Source organism: Delphinapterus leucas, chromosome 10 (assembly GCF_059928025.1).
Source record: "Delphinapterus leucas isolate spDelLeu-1000000601 "Yukka" chromosome 10, BTC_Dleu_Yukka2, whole genome shotgun sequence".
Taxonomy (NCBI): Eukaryota; Metazoa; Chordata; class Mammalia; order Artiodactyla; family Monodontidae; genus Delphinapterus; species Delphinapterus leucas.
The window spans coordinates 91,901,527-91,926,781 of record NC_143138.1 but is presented as its reverse complement, the minus strand read 5'-3'; the positions used below and the strand labels follow the sequence as shown (position 1 = coordinate 91,926,781).

Here is a 25,255-nt window from a genome sequence, read left to right as displayed (position 1 = left end):
AGGCACATCTATGAAATCTTGTATCTACTATAGTAATTGTGTCTCACAGGAAATATTCTTCTAAGATTTCACTATCAGGCAAAACAACTACTTTAAATTTTACAAATACTACAGTTCTTTTAACTAATTATGTTTCTCTCTTTGCTTAGGTAGTAAGACAGGTACAGCCAAATCTGTGAATTATAGAGAATGTGTTTCCATGTACTAATTTCACTTCTGACATTTTTGTTTTCTACTGATTTCCCATTATTCCCAATCTCTAAATTACTAACTTTTATCTTTTCTATTGCTTGTATTTTTTTAAAGCAGCCTCAAATCCTTTGTGAAAGGAGGTACACTGTAAGTTTACCGATTCTTTTCTCCATTTGTTCAACAATTACTGATGCAACTCCTCAGCACTATTCCTGTACTAGTGCTGGATAAACAGTGGTGAATGAAACCAGGTCTGGTCCTACATAGCTTACACACTAGTCTGGGAAGATAGATAATAGGTAAAACAGACATAAGTATGTAACCTCAAATTCAGAAAAATGCAAGGAGGAATTGAAGAGGAAAGACGGCACTGGAGACCTAAGGAAAAACAAGATACACACGGTCTTAGATATTTTGCCATTTTGATTAGTGAAGGGGAGGATATTGAAACAAAAATAATACAATAAGGAACCAGATCGTGCAGTGCCTTTAAGGTCCTGGTCAGCAGCTTCTGTCTTAAGGGTTAGTGATAAGATCTGAATTATGTTTCAAAAAGACCATTGTGGCCGTGGTACAGGGAGCAGGCTGGAAGGGGCTGAGTATGGTACAGGGCAACTGGTTAGGGGATGTCATGGACTGACTGTTTGTGTCCCCTTGAAATTCATATGTTGTAATCCTAACCCCCAGTGTGATGGCATTAGCAGGTGGGGCTTTGGAAAATGATTAGGTCATGAGGCGAAGCCCTCATGAATGGGACTAACACCCTATTAAGAGACCCCAGAGAGCTCCCTCCGTCTTTCTGCCACATGAGGTTAGAGAAGACTGCTGTCAATGAACCAGGAAGCAGGCCCTCACCAGACACTGAATCTGCAGACACATTGATCTTGGACTTCCCAGAGACTCCAGAACTGTGAGAAATAAGTGTTTGTTGTTTAAGCCACCCAGTCTACGGTGTTTTTGTTATAGTAGCTCAAATGGACTAAGACGGAGGCTACCGGAATAATCCAACAAGAGATGATGGTGGTTGGACTAGGGCACAGACAAAGCAGATGGAAAGGAAATAGATTCTATATATTCTCTGGAAGGAGAATTACCAAAATTTACTAATGCATTGGATATGTGGGACGTTGGAAGAGGAAAATCAAAGATGATTTCTAGGTTTCTGGCTGGAACAACCAGAGGAAGATGGGGTAAGCAGAGGAAGAATAGGTTTTAGGGTGGAGGTTGGAGGCTGGAATGAGTTCTCTTTGGGGCATGTCAAGCCCAAATTGCTCAATCCTAGACTGAAGATGTACATTCGGGAGCTGTTAGTACAGATGGAGTTTAAAGCCATGGGAGGAGGTAGATGAGGAAGATGAAGATACGCTGACCAGAACGATGCAACAGAAAGTGAAAGCGGAGGGAAAGTGTGATGATGAAGGAAAGAACAGGGGTGACTGAAGGTGTGAGAGTCCTTGAGTAAACGAGATGGGGAAGAATAATTTTAAAGTGCATTGTTTTTTCTGAGTCAGAACACATTGAGTTCAGCTGAAAAACATTTTTCTTGGTGTTAAGAGCAGGCAGTTTCATTTTTTCTGTAACAATTTTATGCACCCTTTGGAACAAACCACCTCTTTTCGAATAAAACCCTTTAGAGCAAATCAATATATGGGAAAGTCAATGTGTGTGGAAGCAACAGAAAACATAAAAAGCACAATCCAAATCTTATCTAATTGCTATCACATTGACCATAGATGACACTCTAGGCACCTTTCTCTCTGAAGCACACGAGCACCTCCCATGGCCACACTTTCATAAGATGACCTTGACTCTCATTTTATGGAGATCATGGTCAAGGCCATATTCCATGAAATTCCTCAACTCCCTCTTTCACACATTTCTCTGTGCCCTCACCTACCCTCCCTTCCTCCCCACAGTCAGAGGAGACAGGTTCATCCTTCTTTCCCACACTTGATTTCAGGTCTGACACCTCCTGTCTCCTTGAGAATACCTCCCCTCTCTTACATTGTTAACTCCTTCTTTACCTTGGTGTGATTCCCCTCAGGCTATAAATATGCCCCAACGTCCTCCATCCGAATAACATCCTTGCCACAAACATGTCGCTTCCCTCCAGTGTATCTGATCTTTCTCTTTTCATTACATGACACCTGCAAAAATCAGTTACTGCATCCAGTTGCTGATCCGGCCAGAAAAAACTTTTGCTCTTATTGAAAGTGTTTATTTCAAAGTCACTTTTCACTTCATTAACACCACTCCAAATATAGTTTGAGGTCCTGATTCTTTACGACCTCTCAGTGATACCCGACAGTGTCAAATACTGCCAATTGTGATACTCTCTGACCTGGGATTTTACAACACCCCAATTTCCTGATTCTCCTCTTAGTCTTCTGAAGAATGTTTTGGGGTTTCTTTTTCTCTTTCATGCACTCGACATTTTGGAAGAATCTATCCAGAACTCTTTTGTTTTCCCATTTTTTCTCAATTAAACTTATTCACCGTCGTCACTTCAAAGAAGATGAGCTGGAAAGCTGTTTCTAGTCTTCATCTCTCCCATGAACTCCAAACTGGCACTGCCAACTCTGAGCTGTGTTATGTCCCGCAAATAATGATGTGCTGGTAAATGTTTAACAACTGGCCCTCTATGGAAAAGAATGTCCTGATGTGTGCTAATTTCCATGGTGTAAATACTCCCGCTATGGTCAGTGTCAAGCTACCAAGGTGACATCACTGAACATGGTCCTGAGGAGAGATGTGCACGTTTGGCTCTTACAAGCCCATCCAAGCGGAGTCCAGGATACCTTCTCATGATAAGCCTTTCAAATTCAACACACTGACACTGAACTCATCATGTACCAAACTGGTTAGTCTACTTCCAGAGATGATAAGTAGGCATTAAAAACCCCTTTTTTATTATTGGTCAAAGGATTCAGGCCTATTTTTGCTATATATTTTGCAGCCATTTGGGTAGGTTACTTTGCTTGGAGGGAGGAATACATCCATCAAGTAACTTATCTTATACAGAGCCGCTTCCAGCATTGCTGACTTACTTCACATGATAACTTTCAGAGGTGTGGAGGGTTAAATAATTTATGCTAATAGTATCAATGATTTGTTTTATTTAAAAGTGTAAAACTCCTATGACATAATTATGTTTCATGTAGGAAGGACAGTTGAATTACAACCTATTTCTTATTCTGGGGAGAGGAGGAGGAATTGTATGCATTAAAACACACACACACACACACACAAGTGCGCGCGCACACGCACAGAGCAACTTTGCTTAATAGAGCCTTTTATCTACTACCTGGGTTTCTCATCAGGCAACCTATAATTCTACTATATGTACCCTCTAGGTGCCATATGTTGTAATTATATAGAGAGCCAAATGTTGCTCTAATTAGATCATTTAGAAAAGGGATTTAGAAACACCATGATGGATATTTACTAGTAGAGATCTAATTAACTCTGACATATCTGTGACTGAAATATGAGGATAAAACTGCACTATAGAAATATAGGGTCAAACATAGTGCATGACACTAGACCTTCAATATTTATACAGCATCTACCCGGTCTAGCAGATACTATTTCTAGAGATGACAAAGTTAGGAGGAACCCAAATTATCTGCCTTGTCTCTATTGAGGAGGCACAAATATTGTCTTTCTGGTTTTAATATCCAGTCACATCACTTCAGTTCTAATTGCTCTGAATTACATGCCACTTTGGTTTGAATATTTTCATGATCGTGTAAATCCATTTGACGATACAGAGCTATTTTCTCTGAACAAAGGCACTGCTGAGGTAGTTCGAGGACTTAATTTACCTCTTCTCCAAGGGGCTTACATGGTTCTAACCCAAGCCCTGAAATCAGACCATTATGCCTCTTTCCCCAGGAAACTAGAAAGCCATGGATCTGAAGGCTGCCAATTTATTATTGAAAATACGAAATGAGTAACAGTAAAAGCTGCTTCTGGCCAATTTATCTATATTAAAGGCATCAGCAATATTCCAGTTTCAAAAGGGAGGTAATGAAAGCAGAGCTTTATTTTTACTAATAATTTATTGGCTTACCACCAGATTCCATGCTCTCTTTAAGTAGAGAGAAGCATCTAATGCTTGTTCCTTCTTCAAGCAAAGCTGGTAGAGACATGGCTTCTGGAATAAGTGTGACCTGGATTTGGATCCCAGCTCTAACACTACCAAGCTTTGCAACCTTAGGTAGGGTGAAAACCCTCTCTGGGCCTAGATTTCCTTATCTAAAAGATGGGGTTAATAATAGGCCTGATCTCATTAAGTTTTTCTGAGGACTAAAAGAAAACACATTTAAAGTGTTTAGTAGAGGGCATAGTCAAGACTGAAAAAAGTGAGGTAATATTATTCACAAATGGGAGAAAAGCGATGGCCACAAGATAACTAGGAAATACAGGAAAAGAGCCAAAGTAATCAGTATCCTGAATCCCCAAGGATTCCCAAGGCACAAGGTTTATTCGTGAATGTACTAGTGACATAAAGGGAGATCAAAGTCTCATTTCAACTTAATAACTAGAGATTTCTGAGCTGTTTCAGAGCCAAGACGACTCACAGTGTTTCTGTCACTATTATTTTATATGTCAACATTATTTCAAAACGTTAATCATCTCTTGTTAAGAAACCTGAAGCATCTCCCTACTGATTATTCTTCTATTTCTTCCATCTAAACTCGACCGACACCCAGTCTCCCACTTGGCTGGATCCCTTTTGACTTGCTCACATCTGTCCCTTCATCTTGCACATACACGAGCTCCCACACGGAGACCTCCCGCTTCCCCCTCTGCCTATGTCAGCCACTTTCTTTCACAGCTGCTTAGACTCCAGCTGGGAGCCAGTTCTGGCAGACCCTGCCTAACTCTGAGAGTTTCTTCTCTGTGTGTTCCCTAAGCGCTGCCGCCTATTTCTGTTTGGAAGATACTATGTTAATCTTTACTTCACTGGTGTTTTCCAAATTGTTTCATGTGTGTATATATTGTCATAATAGCTGAATTTTGTAAAACCCTAGGAAGCGAGTCTTGGGGTTTCTATCTCCTCTCTCCTCCTTCAACTGAAATAGACCATTTATCATTTAAAAAATAATTTTTATAATCATAAAGTGAAAATGAAAACCCCTCTGCAAAACAGTCAGTGTAAACCACAGATGCTCAACCTGGGATGAAGAGTTCCCATCGGTTCATTCTTTTACTGGTTTTCTAGAAATTTGGGGAAGAGGATCCAGAAATACACTTCCCTCTCCAACGCCAACATCTCTCACTTTTGGGTCTTCGCTTTGCAAGCTCCCCTCTGCTGATTTCTCCAGGGAGTTCACGGCTTTAGGGACATTAAAAGAAGTTCCCTCTAGCAAAATTTGGGAGCCACTGCTCTAGAGACAGAAGGGACAGCATTTAGGTCTCCAGCCAAATTTACTTCCTCTTCACTTTGCATTTGAGGGACCCAGTAAAAGTGACAATTTAATCAAAACGTAAGTCACAAAGAACAGGTAAAAGAGAGCAAACCAAAATAAAACCAAAATAAAAAAGCCAGGCAAAGGGAGAGTTGTGTTACTGGAAGATGTTTTAACACCCCTCATTTCTAGAAACATGCCATGAGTTGGATCGAGGGACACAAACTTTTTCTGTAAAGGGCCAGATAGTAAATATTTGAGGCTTTGCAAGCTAGGTGGTTTCTGCTACAACTACTCAACCCTGCCGCCCACGTAGCACAAAAGCAGCCTAGACAACTTGTTAATGAATGAGTATGGGGCCGGGTCCAATAGAACTTTATTTGTGGATGCTGAAATTTGAATTTCATCTAATTTTCATGTGTCACAAAATGCTCTTTTCCTTTTTATTTTTTTCCTATCGTTTGAAAATGTAAAACCATTCTCAAGCATGTGGGCTGTGCAAACACAGGTGGAGGGCTGGATTTGGCTGTGGGGCTGTAGTTTGTCAAGCACTGGATAAGAGAGTTTTGGGCAAAAAGAACAGCTTGTTGAAAAGCATTGTGGCAGGAAGCATAAGGCCATTTGAAGAAATGACAGGAGGTCCACGTGGCTCGAGAAGTAAGATTCAGGGAGACTAGGAGAGAGCAGTTGGGACAGTGTGGCTGGACCGTGACCAGTTTAGGGTTTTGTTGGTCATGTGATGGGCTGTCTGTCCTGAGGTTAATGGGAAGCCACTAATATAGTGCCACACCTGGTTGTGCATTAGAATCACCTGGGAAACTTAAAAACCTATTCAGACTCCTGGTTTCAGCTCAGAATTCCTTAGAAAGAATCTTTGGGGACAGAGAGTGGGATTCTGTATTTTTAAATGTACCTCTGTTGGTCCCAATGCAGTTAGCTCAGCACCAGCCTGCAGACCTGAATTTGGGAAATACTTGTGGATCTCTGCTTGAGGGATGGAGAGACCCTAGGAAGGTCAAGTGAGTTCCCAGATGGGTGCACAAGAAGGCCTAGCAGATGCTTTCTGAATACACACATCAAACACAACTGATCAAGGATGAGAAACAATTTAAAAGGACTGCGGAGAGCCATGCCCAAATCATTTCCTAACTCTGTCTGTTCCCCAGTGAAGTACCAGTTCCTCAGCCTGCTTCTGAGAAATTTTTCAGCCTGATCTCCCCCTGTTCAAAAATTCCTCTGTACTTTCCTTTTGAATATGTTTTATTCCTGCTGCTCCTTTCACTTAAATATCCCATCACCACCTTCTCCACTGATCTCCTCTAAGAATCAGATGATGCAGGATGGTTGGTTCATTCATTTCGTACAAAAATCCTAAGTATCTACGGTATTCTAGGCACAGTACCAGGAGTGGGGGCACTCGTGTGCTCAAACACACATGGCATCTTTGTTCATGGTCATTTCAGCCTGTTATGGGAAATAAACAATAAAATAATCATACCCATAAACACAAAATTTGTAACTGTAAAGAGAAGGAAGGAAGGAAGGAAGGAGAGAGGAAAGGATGGAAAGAAGGAAGAAAGGAGAAAGAAAGAAATCCATACTCCCAACTCCCAGGCAAACCACCGTTACTATTTTGGTGGAGTTCCTTCCAGGCTTTTTCTCTGCATGTATATCAAAATATGAATATGTATATGCGTGTTGAGACTATACAATGATATTTTATATACTGTTAAAAACTAAAATTTATACCTGTAAAAGATGAAAAGTCTCTTTCCTTTAAAGCACTGTAGAAATTTTTTCCCTTTCAAAATGACACCCGTATGGTGTTAGGTAGTGTTCTAATTTCATTCTTTTACATGTAGCTGTCCAGTTTTCCCAGCACCACTTATTGAAGAGGCTGTCTTTTCTCCATTGTATATTCTTGCCTCCTTTGTCAAACATAAGGTGACCATAGGTGCGTGGGTTTATCTCTGGGCTTTCTATCCTGTTCCTATTGATCTATATTTCTGTTTTTGTGCCAGTATCATACTGTCTTGATTATTGTAGCTTTGTACTATAGTCTGGAGACAGGGAGCCTGATTCCTCCAGCTCCATTTTTCTTTCTCAAGATGGCTTTGGCTAGTCACGGTCTTTTGTGTCTCCATACAAATTGTAATATTTTTTGTTCTAGATCTTTGAAAAATGCCATTGGTAATTTGATAGGGATTGCACTGAAGCTATAGATTGCTTTGGGTAGTTTGGTCATTTTCACAATGTGGATTCTTCCAATCCAAGAACATGGTACATCTCTCCATCTATTTGTGTCGTCTTTGATTCTTTCATCAGTGTCTTATAGTTTTCTGCATACAGGTCTTTTGCCTCCTTAGGTAGACTTATTCCTAGGTATTTTATTCTTTTTGTTGCAATGGTAAATAGGACTATTTCCTAAATTTCTCTTTCTGATTTTTCTTTGTTAGTGTATAGGGATGCAAGAGATTTCTGTGTGTAAACTCAAAATGGATTAAAGACCTAAACGTAAGGCCAGACACTATAAAACTCTTAGAAGAAAACATAGGCAGAACACTCTTTGACATAAACTACAACAAGATCTTTTTAGACCCACCTCCTAGAGTAATGAAAATAAAAACGAAAATAAATAAATGGGACCTAATTAAATGTAAAAGCTTTTGCACAGCAAAGGAAACCATAAACAAGACGAAAAGACAACCCTCAGAATGGGAGGAAACATTTGCAAATGAAGCAACTGACAAAGGATTAATCTCCAAAATATACAAGCAGCTCATGCAGCTCAATATCAAAAAAACAAAAAACCCAATCGAAAAATGGGTGGAAGACCTAAATAGACATTTCTCCAAAAAAGACATACAGATGGCCAACAAACACATGAAAAGATGCTCAACATCACTAATCATTAGAGAAATGCAAATCAAAACCACAATGAGGGATCACCTCACACTGGTCAGAATGGCCATCATCAAAAAATCTGCAAACAATAAATGCTGGAGAGGGTGTGAAGAAAAAGGAATCCTCTTGCACTGTTGGTGGTAATGTAAATTGATACAGCCACTATGGAGAACAGTATGTATGTTCCTTAAAAAACTAAAAATATAACTACCATATGACCCAGCAATCCCACTACGGGGCATATACCCTGAGAAAACCATAATTCAAAAAGAGTTATGTACCCCAATGTTCACTGCAGCACTATTTACAATAGCCAGGACATGGAAGCAACCTAAATGTTCATTGACAGATGAATGGATAAAGAAAATGTAGCACATACATACAATGGAATATTACTCAGCCATAAAAAGGAACAAAATTGAGTCATTTGTAGCGATGTGGATGAACCTAGAGTCTGTCATACAGAGTGAAGTCAAAAAGAGAAAAACAAATATCATGTATTAGTGCATATATATAGAATCTAGAAAAATGATACTGATGAACCTATTTGTAGGGCAGGGAAAGAGATGCAGACGTAGAGAATGAACTTGTGGACAAAGTGGGGGAAGGGGAGGGTGGGACGATTTGAGAGAGTAGCACTGACATATATACACTACCATGTGTAAAATAGATAGCTAGTAGGAAACTGCTGTATAGCACAGAGCTCAGTGCTCTGTGACGACCTAGAGGGATGGGATGGGGAGGGTGGAAGGGAGGCTCATGAGGGAGGGGATACAGGTACACATATAGCTGATTCACTCTGTTGTACAGCAGAAACTAACACAACCTTGTAAAGCAAATATACTCGAATAAAAAAAATGACACCTGTAGAACCGTGTTTTAAATTATGTTCATAATCTCAAATGTGTCTTATACGGAGGAAGGGTGTGACAGATGTCTACTGAATTGAATATATCAGGGATGTGATGTGGGAAGTTTGATCTCGTGGAAGATTTGAGTGAGGGCTGGTTTCAAATAAACCAGTTAAGAGGTTAGTTTAACAGTGGCAAAGTCTATACAAGAGATAATAAGGGTGGAAACTAGGACAGGGGCAGAGGACTGACTGACAGAGAAACAATGAACATGGGAGACAGCTAGAAGGATTTTATCAGGTGTTGCCTTTAGATTGGGGACCTTTTTGAAAATACTTCCACATAAAAATTCAGCTCTCTTGCCAGCATATCCTGAGGCACAACCAATACTGTGAGCATATGAATAGAACAGGTGGCAGGTAGTCCCTGCCTGAATTTGGAGATCACTTTAAATCCTGGCCATAAAACAATATGACATAACTATACTGAGGTAGGAAAGGCTGGTGGCTGAGGGTTAAATTCATGGAGTCTCCACAGGACAGGGTCTGTGTACCATTACAGACATTTAAAAACAAATGTCTCTAAACTCTTCCGCAACTGCTCTTCAGGGGAACTCAAAGCCATAACTATTTTATGCATGGCTCTAGGAGAGACAGACGGAAGGAATGGGGGAAAGTTCCAGGTCTCAACTGGAGAGCAGGACAAGCTCTGCCTATTTCCATGACTACACATGCAAAATTTAAATGATATAGTACTGCCAATAAGCAGGGCAACAAATTCTACCTAGAGCAATGATGCTCAAGTTGCTTTGATGTTGTTTTGCCTCCAAGACAGGATTTCCATTATTACAGAGATGAAGTGCCTCTAATTATTGCAATAACATAATTGTTCCCCAGGGCAGAATTCCTAATAACAGTGCTGTATGCCTCTGCAGCCCCTGTAAGAGATATCCTGAGGGCAGGTTTCTCATTAAGAGCACATATATAGACACGCTGCCTCCAGAAGGGAAACAGAACGCCTGCAGCAATAAACTTTCCTTTCCACGCAAGGATTGCATCAGCCTTCTGGGCAAATACCTGCCATCACATTTGCTCTGCCTCCCAGACTGCCAGTGTCTTCAGACCAGAGTTTCATACCTTATAGACAACATGGAGTTTTGCTGCCCTGTGCTGGGATTTTCCTCCATGTTTTACATGCATTTCAACTCTTCCAAAGGCCTTTGGGAAGAGAGGCAAATTAGAGCCATGATCTAATTTCACCTTGGATGAAGACTTCAATGTCTCTAGACAAGACACATGCATTTTATTCCTATTTGGGTTGAACAGTCTCATAGGATGTTAGACTTGCTCTGATTATACCGTGGGGGGTCAGGCAAACATAAACATATATTTCAGTCTGGGAAGGAATGCCTAAGAATATGGATAATTATACCATTTTATTGTCTTCAGAATGTGTCCACTGTGGCCTCAATGTGCTCGCCCAAGGTGATGTTAAGGTTCCTAGGTCCAGCACTCATCTTTGAGCCATTATTTTGTCGGACCGCTTGGAAGCACCAAGCGCTTGCTCCTTCTTGAAACTTTCTGCTCCCTTAGTTTCTGTTTACTACGCTCCCTTGCTTGTTCCCCACGTCTCTGAATTCGCACTCCAGTCCTCCCAGTGGGCTCTGCTTCCACCCATTCTTTGCATGTGGCCGTTCCTCAAGGTTCCTTCCTTTGATTCGCAGGGGTTCTCATGCTACAAAACTCTCTCTGGATTCACTTCTCCACTCCATGGCTTATTATCTACTGGTGACATCTAGGTCTCTGTCTTTACTCTCCTGAACTCAGACCCACAGTTCCTGTTAGACATTCATTCACTGAAAACTTACTCTGTACCAGGCATTGTCCTAGATCCTACCGCTACAGAATTGGACAAAACACAAAGGGCTCCATGTAACCGTGATGGTCCTTCAAAGTAGAAGAGAGAGGCAGAAGAGGAGGTTGAAGTGCTGTGTTGTGAGAACTCAACTGGACGGCACTTGACTTTGTTAGCTCTACGCCATGCGCCAAGGAATGCAAGTGACCTCTAGAAAGCCAGACACCGAGTCTCCCCTAGAACCTCCAGGAGGAACACGTGACTTTAGCTCAAGAGGAACCATTTCAGACTTATGACCTCCAAGGCTGTATAATATTAAATTTGTATTGTTTAAGCCACACACACAAACACACACACATACACACGTCTCTGTTTTCATGGAATTTACATTATGATTAAATGGAGGGTGGAGAAAACAGATAATAAAACAAAAAAGCAAATATGCAGCGTGTTATATGGTGATAAGAACTATGGAAAATATAAAGCATGGAAAGAGGATGGGGCGGTGTTTACAATTTGAAATAGGTTAGTTGGGAAAAGGCTTTGCTGAGAAGGTGGCACTGAATGGGAATTCCAATCTGAGTGTGACATCACCACTTACAGGCACCTCAGATTTAACATGTTAATACTAATGTCTTTATTTTCCCCTCTCAAACTTGTTTTTTCTGTACTCTGCATTGTGGTAAATGGCACTGCCATCTACCAGCTGCTCAAGTTAGAATCCTAGGAGTCATTTTCTTTTTTGCTTCCTTCTTTCAAAAATCTTTCTGCTTAAATTTAAATTCTACTCTTTAATAGCTCATCTATCTGACATCAGAAGACTGACATCATTAAAGTCCTTTTGATTTCTGTCCCAGCCTACTGCCTGCAACTGGTCTCTGTACCTGCCAAGTCTTGTTCTCTGATTCCTTCTCCATGTCACAGGCAGAGCAACCTTTCTGCAGCACGTGTATGACTCTGCACTCCCTTGCATAAAATCCTTCAATTCTCTCCCAGAGTTCAAGTCTAAACTCTAAAGACATAAAATTCAAGGCTTCCACAATCTATTGTTGACCTACCTTTTCCAATGCTCCATCTTAATATATCACCTTTATAACATACGCCCTAGGATTATTGAAAAACATATTGCTATTTTGCTACTGGGCCCCCTGCACTGTTCTAAGAGCATCTTTTTTAAAAATAAATTTATTTATTTATTTATTTATTTCCGGCTGTGTTGGGTCTCTGTTGCTGCACGCGGGCTTTCTCTAGTTGTGACGAGTGGGGCTACTCTTCGTTGCGGCGCGCAGGCTTCTCATTGCGGTGGCTTCTCTTGTTGCAGAGCATGGGCTCTAGGCGCGTGGGCTTCAGTCGTTGTGGCACGCAAGCTCAGTAGTTGTGACTTGGGGGCTCCAGAGGGCAGGCTCAGTAGTTGTGGCGCACGGGGTTAGTTGCTCCGTGGCATGTAGGATCTTCCCAGACTAGGGCTCGAACCTGTGTCCCCTGCATTGTCAGGTTGCTTCTTAACCACTGCGCCAGCAGGGAAGTCCTGTAAGAGCATCTTGAGGGCTGGGTTTATGTCTCCGCTTTCTCTCTGTCCTCAGTGCCAAGCAAAGGGCTTAGCATGTGGCAAGTATCAATGAATATTTCGTTCGTTGATCAAAATTTGTGTTGGCTAGTTTGACAAAATAGCCCTGCTGCTGTTCTGAAACCATGCCTGTGACATGCAGGCTGTAAGTTTCAGATTCTTTTCGGAAACATTCAGCAGCATATCTCTACTTAGTTATTACACATTAGCTTGATACAATGTATTAGCCTAATGTCTAAAAGGAAGCAGAGAAATTCTCAAGGATGAGTAAGAATAAGAAATCATTATTCACACATTGTTAATTAGAGTAACATTTCACTCATTTCTTCAGCTTCAGTGAGAAATAAAATATTTTCTCTAAGTGAATTTTCCAGACAGCTAGATTTATCCCTTTAAGCACTAAGTTAATTTTTAAAAATTATCACTGGGAGGGAGTGGTCTTTCTATGATGTACACTCACCTGTCTTACTAATCTAAGCTCACTGAAGATAATTTTTCCTCTTTAGGGACCTAATAAAACAGTAATTGTCATTGTTTGCTGCAGAGGTGAAGAAACATATTTATTCCCTTATTAATACTGTTTTAATTCCGAGCGGCACATTTAATTCTGGCTTTCAGAAAGACATTGAAAGAAATGCTTAAGACAGTGAGAGGATGCCAAATAATGTCATGTGAAGATGATCAGGGACATTTGGGCTTGGAAAAGAATTGAAAGAGGACTTGAGAATAGCTTGTTAGAATATAAGGGGAAGAGGGGTGATGGAAAAGAATTAGATTGTTTAGTATAACTTCAGAGTGGAAATTACAAGGATATTGGTTATAAAGAAATAATCTAACAATTAGTTAGGTCTCCATCTTAGATGTAACCACGGAAGGTGAGGGTCTAGCCATTGTGGGGATCCCTGTCCTGGAATGGAGGCTAGGCTCCATGACTAGAGTAGGAATTTGACAATACTGCCTGCCTAGCATCCATTTATTCTTTTTCTGGTTGTAGGACCCTACATTTCTTCGGAGAAACCCCTGTCCCATTCTCAGTCCATGAGGTCTGAGGTGGCGCTTCTCCAAGGGCCTCGTAGGATAAGCACACGATCATGTGCTTCTAATCAGTGCATCACACCCCCTTGAATGTTACTGGTTCAGGGAAGATCACTGACCAAGGCAGGTTTATTCAATTTCATGAACACCTATTCTGGGACTGTTAGAAGAGAGGGCAAGCATGGTGCTGCTGGCAGGCATCCTACCGCCAGGACAGGACAACCCATCAGAAAATGGAGCCAACAAAGAGCAAGGCACTGGTGAGAGACAAAGAGAGCCATCCACTCCTGATGTCACCGTGTAAGCACCTGAACCTGGTCACACCTCAAGTCACAGCCCATCCCTGGTCTTCTCAAACATGGAGCCAATGAATTCCCTTTTGTACTGAAGCCAGCTCTGAGCTGGGTTTCTGTCACTTGCAATCAAGAGTCCATCCAGGTTGGTTTAATGGCTCCCTATAATTCTAGGAGCCTAGGTTTTTATTAATGGTTCTATTATTTCTATATTTTGATGTTTTTGTTTGTAATAGATCAACTTCAACCTCATCTGCCTCAAGTGCCTTCTGTCTAGAAACGAAAAGTAAACAAAATTATCAACTTTATTCAGTTAGTTGGCTTAACGGCTCAATTAATCCAAATGATGCCACTGCCTCGGTGGCATCTAGAGGCCTCTCCTGAGAAGTAAAGTACTTGCACCTTTGTGACAAGTCATCCCTGTTTTAAATGTCTGCTATTGCCTACACTCTGATCGCTGGATAAATATACAAGAAAACAAGAAATGATTTATGTTTATGGCTATTCTGCCCACACAATGGCAAAGCTATAAAAATTGAAGATTCAGTCTTGCATTTAGATGATTGGTTTAATATAGATAAGGCCAGTGTAAATCTGATTTAAATTTCTAAAGCTTTAAAAAACCAAAGTAAGGACATACAAACATATTTTAAAAATTGCTCACATGTTAACATTAAATCAGTATTTTTGAATCCATACCCACTGAGATAACTATAATACCACCATATAAGATCAAAATGTAAACATTTAAAAATGCTGCTTCTTATACTTTTATTGTAAACTCATTTGTAGGCAGTTGATTAGTTAAATTTGAAATTAAAAATCACTTAAGTAGAATTTGGCAAAGTCAAAACATAAGCTCTAGGGAGAACATTAATGAAAAGTGGTGCTTGATCACAAATTTTGTTCCACTGAAACTTGGTTTATATCGATATTTTGTAATTGAGATGAATAATCTTTTATTCAAACGTTAAAGGCCATCATTAAAAAGTCTACAAGTAACAAATGTTGGAGAGAGTGTGGAGAAAAGGGAACCCTCTTGCACTGTTGGGAATGTAAATTGGTGCAGCCACTACGAAAAACATTGTGGAAGTTCCTGAAAAAACCAAAAATAGAGTTGCCATATGATCCAGCAATCCCACTCCTGGGAATACACCCAGACAAAACTATAATTCGAAAAGATACATGCACCCCCTATGTTCATAGCAGCACTATTTACAATAAATAGCCAAGACATGGAAACAACCTAAATGTCCGTTGACAGATGAACGGATAAAGAAGACATAGTACATATATACAATGGAATGCTAATCAGCCATAAGAAAAGAATGAAATAACGCCATTTGCAGCAACAAGGATGGACCTAGAGATTATTATACTAAGTGAAGTAAGTCAGAAAGAGAAAGACAAATACCATATGATATCACTTACATGTGAAATCTAAAAATACAATACAAATCAACATATCTATGAAACAAAAACAGACTCACAGACATAGAGAACAGACTTGTGGTTGCCAAGGGGGAGGGGAGAGTGGGGGAAGGATGGATTGGGAGTTTGGGATTAGCAGATGCAATCTATTATATACAGGATAGATAAACAACAGGATACTACTGTATAGCACAGGGAACTATATTCAATATCCTGTGATAAACCATAATGGAAAAGAATATGAAAAAGAATATTTATACGTATAACTGAGTCGCTCTGCTGTACAGCAGAAATTAACACAACATTGTAAATCAACAATACTTCAATAAAATTTTGTAAAATCTTTTATTCAAATGTTAAAGGTTTGCCTTTTGATTCTTAGGATTCCACATCTCAAAAAAGAATTAGGCGATGAGGGGAAGATGGCGGAAGAGTAAGACGCGGAGATCACCTTCCTCCCCACAGATACACGAGAAATACATCTACACATGGAACAACTCCTACAGAACACCTACTGAACGCTGGCAGAAGACCTCAGACCTCCCCAAAGACAAGAAACTCCCCACGTACCTGGGTAGGGCAAAAGGAAAAAGAATAAACAGAGACAAAAGGATACGGACGGGACCTGCACCAGTGGGAGGGAGCCGTGAAGGAGGAAAGGTTTCCACACGCTAGGAAGTCCATTCGCGGGCGGATACTGTGGGTGGCGGAGGGGGGAAGCTCAGAGCCGCGGAGGAGAGCACAGCAACAGGGGTGCGGAGGGCAAAGCGGAGAGATTCCCGCACAGAGGATCGGTGCCGACTGGCACTCACCAGCCCGAGAGGCTTGTCTGCTCACCTGCCGGGGTGGGCGGGGCTGGGAGCTGAGGCTCGGGCTTCGGTCAGAGCTCAGGGAGAGGACTGGGGTTGGCGGTGTGAACACAGCCTGCAGGGGGTTAGTGCACCACGGCTAGCCGAGAGGGAGTCCGAGGAAAAGTCGGGACCTGCCGAAGAGGCAAGAGACTTTTTCTTCCCTCTTTGTTTCCTGGTGCGCGAGGAGAGGGGATTAAGAGCACTGCTTAAAGGAGCTCCAGAGACGGACGCGAGCCGCGGCTAAAAGCGCGGACCCCAGAGACGGGCGTGAGCCGCGGCTAAAAGTGCGAACCCCAGAGATGCGCATGAGACCCTAAGGCTGCTGCTGCCGCTCCCAAGAAGCCTGTGTGCGAGCACAGGTCACTATCCACACCCCCCTTCCGGGGAGCCTGTGCAGCCCACCACTGCCAGGGTCCTGGGATCCAGGGACAACTTCCCCCGGAGAACGCATGGCGCACCTCAGGCTGCTGCAACGTCACACTGGCCTCTGCCGCCGCAGGCTCGCCCCGCACTCCGTACCCCTCCATCCACCCGGCCTGAGTGAGCCAGAGTCCTCGAAGCAGCTGCTCCTTTAATCCCGTCCTGTCTGAGCTAAGAACAGACACCCTCCGGCGACCTACACGCAGAGGCGGGGCCAAATCCAAAGCTGAGCCCCAGGAGCTGTGAGAACAAAGAAGAGAAAGGGAAATCTCTCCCAGCAGCCTCAGAAGCAGCAGATTAAATCTCCACAATCAACTTGATGTACCCTGCATCTGTGGAATACCTGAATAGACAACGAATCATCCCAAATTGAGGAGGTGGACTTTGAGAGCAAGATTTATGATTTTTTCCCCTTTTCCTCTTTTTGTGAGTGTGTATGTGTATGCTTCTGTGTGAGATTTTGTCTGTATAGCTTTGCTTCCACCATTTGTCCTAGGGTTCTATCCGTCCGTGTTTTTTTTTTCTTAAAAAATTTTTTTTCTTAATAATTATTTTTTATTTTAATAACTCGATTTCATTTTATCTTACTTTGTTTTATTTTAACTTCTTTCTTTCTTTCCTTCCTTCCCTGTTCCCTCCCTCCCTCCCTCCTTTCTTCCTTCCTTTCTCTCTCTCTTTCTTTCTTTCCTTTTCTCCCTTTTATTCTGAGCCGTGTGGATGAAAGGCTCTTGGTGCTGCAGCCAGGAGTCAGTGCTGTGCCTCTGAGGTGGGAGAGACAACTTCAGGACACTGGTCCACAAGAGACCTCCCAGCCCCACATAATATCAAACAGCAAAAATCTCCCAGAGATCTCCATCTCAACACCAGCACCCAGCTTCACTCAACGACCAGCAAGCTACAGTGCTGGACACCCTATGCCAAACAATTAGCAAGACAGCAATACAACCCCACCCATTAGCAGAGAGGCTGCCTAAAATCATAATAAGTGCACAGACACCCCAAAACACACCACCAGATGTGGACATGCCCACCAGAAAGACAAGACCCAGCCTCATCCACCAGAACACAGGCACTAGTCCCCTCCACCAGGAAGCCTACACAACCCACTGAACCAACTTTAGCCACTGGGGACAGACACCAAAAACAACAGGAACCATGAACCTGAAGCCTGCAAAAAGGAGACCCCAAACACAGTAAGATAAGCAAAATGAGAAGACAGAAATACAGCAGATGAAGGAGCAAGATAAAAACCCAGCAGACCTAACAAATGAAGAGGAAATAGGCAGTCTACCTGAAAAAGAATTCAGAATAATGATAGTAAAGATGATCCAAAATCTTGGAAATAGAATAGACAAAATGCAAGAAACATTTAACAAGGACCTAGAAGAACTAAAGATGAAACAAGCAATGATGAACAACACAATATATGAAATTAAAAATACTCTAGATGGGATCAATAGCAGAATAACTGAGGCAGAAGAACGGATAAGTGACCTGGAAGATAAAATAGTGGAAATAACTACTGCAGAGCACAATAAAGAAAAAAGAATGAAAAGAACTGAGGACAGTCTCAGAGACCTCTGGGACAACATTAAACGCACCAACATTCGAATTATAGGGGTTCCAGAAGAAGAAGAGAAAAAGAAAGGGCCTGGGAAAATATTTCAAGAGATTATAGTTGAAAACTTCCCTACAATGGGAAAGGAAATAGTTAATCAAGTCCAGGAAGCACAGAGAGTCCCATACAGGATAAATCCAAGGAGAAATATGCCAAGACACATATTAATCAAACTGTCAAAAATTAAATACAAAGAAAACATATTAAAAGCAGCAAGGGAAAAACAACAAATAACACACAAGAGAATCCCCATAAGGTTAACAGCTGATCTTTCAGCAGAAACTCTGCAAGCCAGAAGGGACTGGCAGGGCATATTTAAAGTGATGAAGGAGAAAAACCTGCAACCAAGATTACTCTACCCAGCAAGGATCTCATTCAGATTTGATGGAGAAATTAAAACCTTTACAGACAAGCAAAAGCTGAGAGAGTTCAGCACCACCAAACCAGCTTTACAACAAATGCTAAAGGAACTTCTCTAGGCAAGAAACACAAGAGAAGGAAAAGACCTACAATAATGAACCCAAAACAATTAAGAAAATGGTCATAGGAACATACATATTGATAATTACCATAAATGTAAGTGGACTAAATGCTCCCACCAAAGGACACAGATTGGCTGAATGGTTACAAAAACAAGACCCATATATATGCTGTCTACAAGAGACCCACTTCAGACCTAGAGACACATACAGACTGAAAGTAAGGGGATGGAAAAAGATATTCCATGCAAATGGAAACCAAAAGAAAGCTGGAGTAGCAATTCTCATATCAGACAAAATACACTTTAAAATAAAGACTATTAGAAGAGACAAAGAAGGACACTACATAATGATCAAGGGATCTATCCAAGAAGAAGATATAACAATTATAAATATTTATGCACCCAACATAGGAGCACCTCAGTACATAAGGCAAATACTAACAGCAATAAAAGGGGAAATTGACAGTAACACATTCATAGTAGGGGACTTTAACACCCTACTTTCACCAAAGGACAGATCATCCAAAATGATAATAAATAAGGAAACACAAGCTTTAAATGATACATTAAACAAGATGGACTTCATTGATATTTATAGGACATTCCATCCAAAAACAACAGAATACACATTCTTCTCAAGTACTCATGGAACATTCTCCAGGATAGATCATATCTTGTGTCACAAATCAAGCCTTGGTAAATTTAAGAAAATTGAAACTGTACTAAGTACCTTTTCCGACCACAATGCTATGAGACTAGATATCAATTGCAGGAAAAGATCTGTAAAAAATACAAACACATGGAGGCTAAACAGTACACTACTTAATAACGAAGTGATCACTGAAGAAATCAAAGAGGAAATCAAAAAATACCTAGAAGCAAATGACAATGGAGACATGACTACCCAAAACCTATGGGATGCAGCAAAAGCAGTTCTAAGAGGGAAGTTTATAGCAATACAATCCTACCTTAAGAAACAGGAAACATCTCGAATAAACAACCTGACCTTGCACCTCAAGCAATTAGAGAAAGAAGAACAAAAAAACCCCAAAGTTAGCAGGAGGAAAGAAATCATAAAAATCAGATCAGAAATAAATGAGAAAGAAATGAAGGAAACAATAGCAAAGATCAATAAAATTAAACGCTGGTTCTTTGAGAAGATAAACAAAATTGATAAACCATTATCCAGACTCATCAAGAAAAAAAGGAAGAAGACTCAAATCAATAGAATTAGAAATGAAAAAGAAGTAACAACTGACACAGCAGAAATACAAAGGATCATAGAGATTACTACAAGCAACTCTATGCCAATAAAATGGACAACCTGGAAGAAATGGACAAATTCTCAGAAAAGCACAACCTGCCAAGACTGAACCAGGAAGAAATAGAAAATATGAACAGACCATTCACAAGCACTGAAATTGAAACTGTGACTAAAAATCTTCCAACAAACAAAAGCCCAGGACCAGATGGCTTCACAGGCGAATTCTATCAAACATTTAGAGAAGACCTAACACCTATCCTTCTCAAACTCTTCCAAAATATAGCAGAGGGAGGAACACTCCCAAACTCATTCTACAAGGCCACCATCACCTTGGTACCAAAACCAGAGAAGGATGTCACAAAGAAAGAAAACTATAGGCCAATATCACTGATGAGCATAGATGCAAAAATCCTCAACAAAATACTAGCAAACAGAATCCAACAGCACATTAAAAGGATCATACACCATGATCAAGTGGAGTTTATTCCAGGAATGCAAGGATTCTTCAATATATGCAAATGAATCAACGTGATACACCATATTAACAAAGTGAAGGAGAAAAAACATATGATCATCTCAATAGATGCAGAGAAAGCTTTCGACAAAATTCAACACCCATTTATGATAAAAACCCTGCAGAAAGTAGGCATAGAGGGAAGTTTCCTCAACATAATAAAGGCCATATATGACAAACCCACAGCCAACATCCTTCTCAATGGTGAAAAACTGAAAGCATTTCCACTAAGATCAGGAACAAGACAAGGTTGCCCACTCTCACCACTCTTATTCAACATAGTTTTGGAAGTTTTTGCCACAGCAATCAGAGAAGAAAAGGAAATAAAAGGAATCCAAATCGGAAAAGAAGAAGTAAAGCTGTCACTGTTTGCAGATGACGTGATACTATACATAGAGAATCCTAAAGATACTGCCAGAAAACTGCTAGAGCTAATCAATGAATTTCATAAAGTAGCAGGATACAAAATTAATGCACAGAAATCTTTGGCATTCCTATACACTAATGATGAAAAATCTGAAAGCGAAATCAAGAAAACACTCCCATTTACCACTGCAACAAAAAGAATAAAATATCTAGGAATAAACCTACCTAAGGAGACAAAAGACCTGTATGCAGAAAATTATAAGACACTGATGAAAGAAATTAAAGATGATAGAAATAGATGGAGAGATATACCATGTTCTTGGATTGGAAGAATCAACATTGTGAAAATGACTCTACTACTCAAAGCAATCTACAGATTCAATGCAATCTCTATCAAACTACCACTGGCATTTTTCACAGAACTAGAACAAAAACTTTCACAATTTGTATGGAAACACAAAAGACCCCGAATAGCCAAAGCAATCTTGAGAACGAAAAATGGAGCTGGAGGAGTCAGGTTCCCTGACTTCAGACTATACTACAAAGCTACAGTAATCAAGACAGTATGGTACTGCCACAAAAACAGAAAGATTGATCAATGGAACAGGATAGAAAGCCCAGAGATAAACCTACGCACATATGGTCATCTCATCTTTGATAAAGGAGGCAGGAATGTACAGTGGAGAAAGGACAGCCTCTTCAATAAGTGGTGCTGGGAAAACTGGACAGGTACATGTAAAAGTATGAGATTAGATCACTCCCTAACACCATACACAAATATAAGCTCAAAATGGATTAAAGACCTAAATGTAAGGCCAGACACTATCAAACTCTTAGAGGAAAACATAGGCAGAACACTCTATGAGTTAAATCACAGCAAGATCCTTTCTGACTCACCTCCTAGAGAAATGGAAATAAAAACAAAAATAAACATATGGGACCTAATGAAACTTCAAAGCTTTTGCACAGCAAAGGAAACCATAAAAAAGACCAAAAGACAACCCTCAGAATGGGAGAAAATATTTGGAAATGAAGCAACTGACAAAGGATTAAACTCCAAAATTTATAAGCAGCTCATGCAGCTCAATAACACAAAAACAAACAACCCAATCCAAAAATGGGCAGAAGACCTAAATAGACATTTCTCCAAAGAAGATATATAGATTATCAACAAACACATGAAAGAATGCTCAACATCATTAATAATTAGAGAAATGTAAATCAAAACTACAATGAGATATAATCTCACACCAGTCAGAATGGCCATCATCAAAATATCTAGAAACAATAAATGCTGGAGAGGGTGTGGAGAAAAGGGAACACTTTTGCACTGCTGGTGGGAATGTGAATTGTTACAGCAACTATGGAGAACAGTATGGAGGTTCCTTAAGAAACTACAAGTAGAACTACCATATGACCCAGCAATCCCACTACTGGGCATACATCCTGAGAAAACCATAATTCACAAAGAGTCATGTACCAAAATGTTCATTGCAGCTCTGTTTACAATAGCCCGGAGATGGAAACAACCTAAGTGTCTATTATCAGATGAATGGATAAAGAAGATGTGGCACATATATACAATGGAATATTACTCAGCCATAAAAAGAAACGAAATTGAGCTATTTGTAATGAGGTGGATGGACCTAGAGTCTGTCATACAGAGTGAAGTAAGTCAGAAAGAGAAAGACAAATACCGTATGTGGACACATATATATATGGAATTTAAGAAAAAAAAAGTCATGAAGAACCTAGGGGTAAGAAAGGAATAAAGACACAGACCTACTAGAGAATGGACTTGAGGATATGGGGCGGGGGAATGGTAAGCTGTGACAAAGCGAAAGAGTGGCATGGACATATATACACTACCAAACGTAAAATAGATAGCTAGTGGGAAGCAGCCGCATAGCACAGGGAGATCAGCTCGGTGCTTTGTGACCACCTAGACGGGTGGGATAGGGAGGGTGGGAGGGAGGGAGACGCAAAAGGGAGGGGATATGGGAACATATGTATATTTATAACTGATTCACTTTGTTATAAAGCAGAAACTAACACACCATTGTAAAGCAATTGTACTCCAGTAAAGATGTAAAAAAAAAAAAAAGAATTAGGGCTAACAAGTCAGTATATTAGGAAGTATTACTCAACACTGGACACAGTCAAAGAATTTTTCCTTTTGTGTTGTTCTAACAATGTCAATCCTTTCCTAAAATAGGAATTCTAAAATCTTCACTTCTGAAATCTACATACGATTGCTTTTGTTCACTTATCCACTTAATTATGCTTCTGCTTTATCAGAAAAAAATAGAGGAAAATGGTAGAATTTCTTCTCTGCCAATGAGAAAATAATGGTAATATCTTTCTTATTTTTCACACTGTTCAGAACTTACAGTGTGTTCAGCTGAGATTATGTCTTTCTCGTAACTTAAAAACTAGCAGCCCATGGAGTCAACTTGGTCCATGGATGTGTGGACCATATTGTACTAACATTAAAATTTAAAAAAGGTGCTGATGATTAAAAATTAAGATAGTTCAAATTAAATTCCTTATTTCTAGTTTCCCTTGAAAAATGAGATGGTGGGGAGTCAATGGACCTGCATCTCCATTTGGTGGCAAAAATATGCTAGAATTGAGTGGCAGGTGTCTCCCTTGGATGGGGCATACACTGAAGTCCTCACCATTCCCCTTTAAATTACACCTGGCCAGCTTTTGGATTCATTTACATTAGGGAAATCAACCTATCTGTTTAATACATTGTGAGTGAGGTAGCAGGGAGAAATAAAACTGAGAATACAGCACCCATGGAGAGAAAAAGTGCTAATACTGATAGTTTGGGTCATGCCTGGTGACACTGGAGATGGAGGTGATAAATACCAAGACTTGAGTAATGATAGGGAGTTCCCTCACTTTAACGATACCTTTAGTGCCACATAAATGTTGAAGCAATATTTGAACCCCATTAATCAAGTCAGAAGAAAAAACAAAAATTGGAGAGAGATAAGTTTGGGGTAAGCTAAGTGGTAGAAACAGTCAATTAAATTCACTTATTAAAAATACTTCTTGATATTGATATATCATTTTCCCAAAGTTAATTTAATCAACTTATAGCAATGATTAAGTTATAGCAGTGGTAAACAATCATTAATACTGTTCAAAATGTTAGGCTGTCCCTTTTCTTCTAGGCACATAGTAAGACTGTATTTCCCTGCTGGGTTGAATTTGGGCAGAGCCATGTGACTTGTTTTGGCCATTGAAACATGAGTGAAAAAGAAGTGTTTCACTTCTGGGCAGAAGCTTTAAGAGCGCATGCATGTTTAGCCACCCTCTTTTCCTTCTGCAATTCGAATGTTCCAGAGAGTGCTATTCTACCAGCCTATACTTTAGAGGGCAGCAAAGCCCCCAGCAGACCCCTGGTGCGCGTGCAGTGTGGATGAGAAATTTCCTTTTGTTGTTTTAAGACACTGCAGCCTTCTTGTGACAGTGGCAAAGCTTATTTACCTCTCCTGGATTTTGATCTACCATGTTGCTCGAGCTTCATTCATTCACGGTTTTTGACATGTCTGTCTCTTATCCAAATTATTAAAAAAATTGTTTTCTTTATATCATGGTTATATTAAAACTTTAAAAATGCAGCCTTAATCTAAGCAATACATATGGTACATAAAATAAGAAACTGTGCTCTCAAGTTCCAACTTTGGCTCCAGATTTAAATGCCATGCCAATAATTTGTAAACTATACTGCTTTCTTGGTATGATAGAAATCAGAGAGAGATGTATATTACAGATTTAATATATGTGAATGCACCATCTATAAACCATATCAGGTTTGTTGGCAAAAATCATTAATAAGGACAATATCATCAGTGCAATTATCTACTTTGCATATGCAAATCCAAAGGTGTACAGGTATAAAGTTGATACATACACATTTTTACAGCCTTCCCTAATTGCATCTTTGAGTACTTGACCTTTAGCATCCATGAAAATCGTTATGTATAGAGCTGGTAAATGTGATCTGATGTGGGACATGGACTCATGTGCAATTATCATTTTCCAACAGATTGAGTAGATTACGGAAAGGGGTGGGGGATATATTTTATGGAGGTGATGGCCAAGAAAAGGTCTTAAGAGATACCTGCCATCTGTCACAATGTGACCTAAAGCCCCAACAACCCCTGTAATTACACTGTATAAACAACA

At 40.3% G+C, this 25,255-nt stretch overlaps 1 protein-coding gene across 1 annotated transcript in view; it reads right to left on the bottom strand.

Annotated features, from left to right (window-relative positions):
• CNTN4 (contactin 4) overlaps positions 1 to 25,255 on the bottom strand; it is a 324,243-nt gene that overhangs the window by 117,320 nt on the left and 181,668 nt on the right. The gene's annotated exons all lie outside the window — the stretch shown is intronic.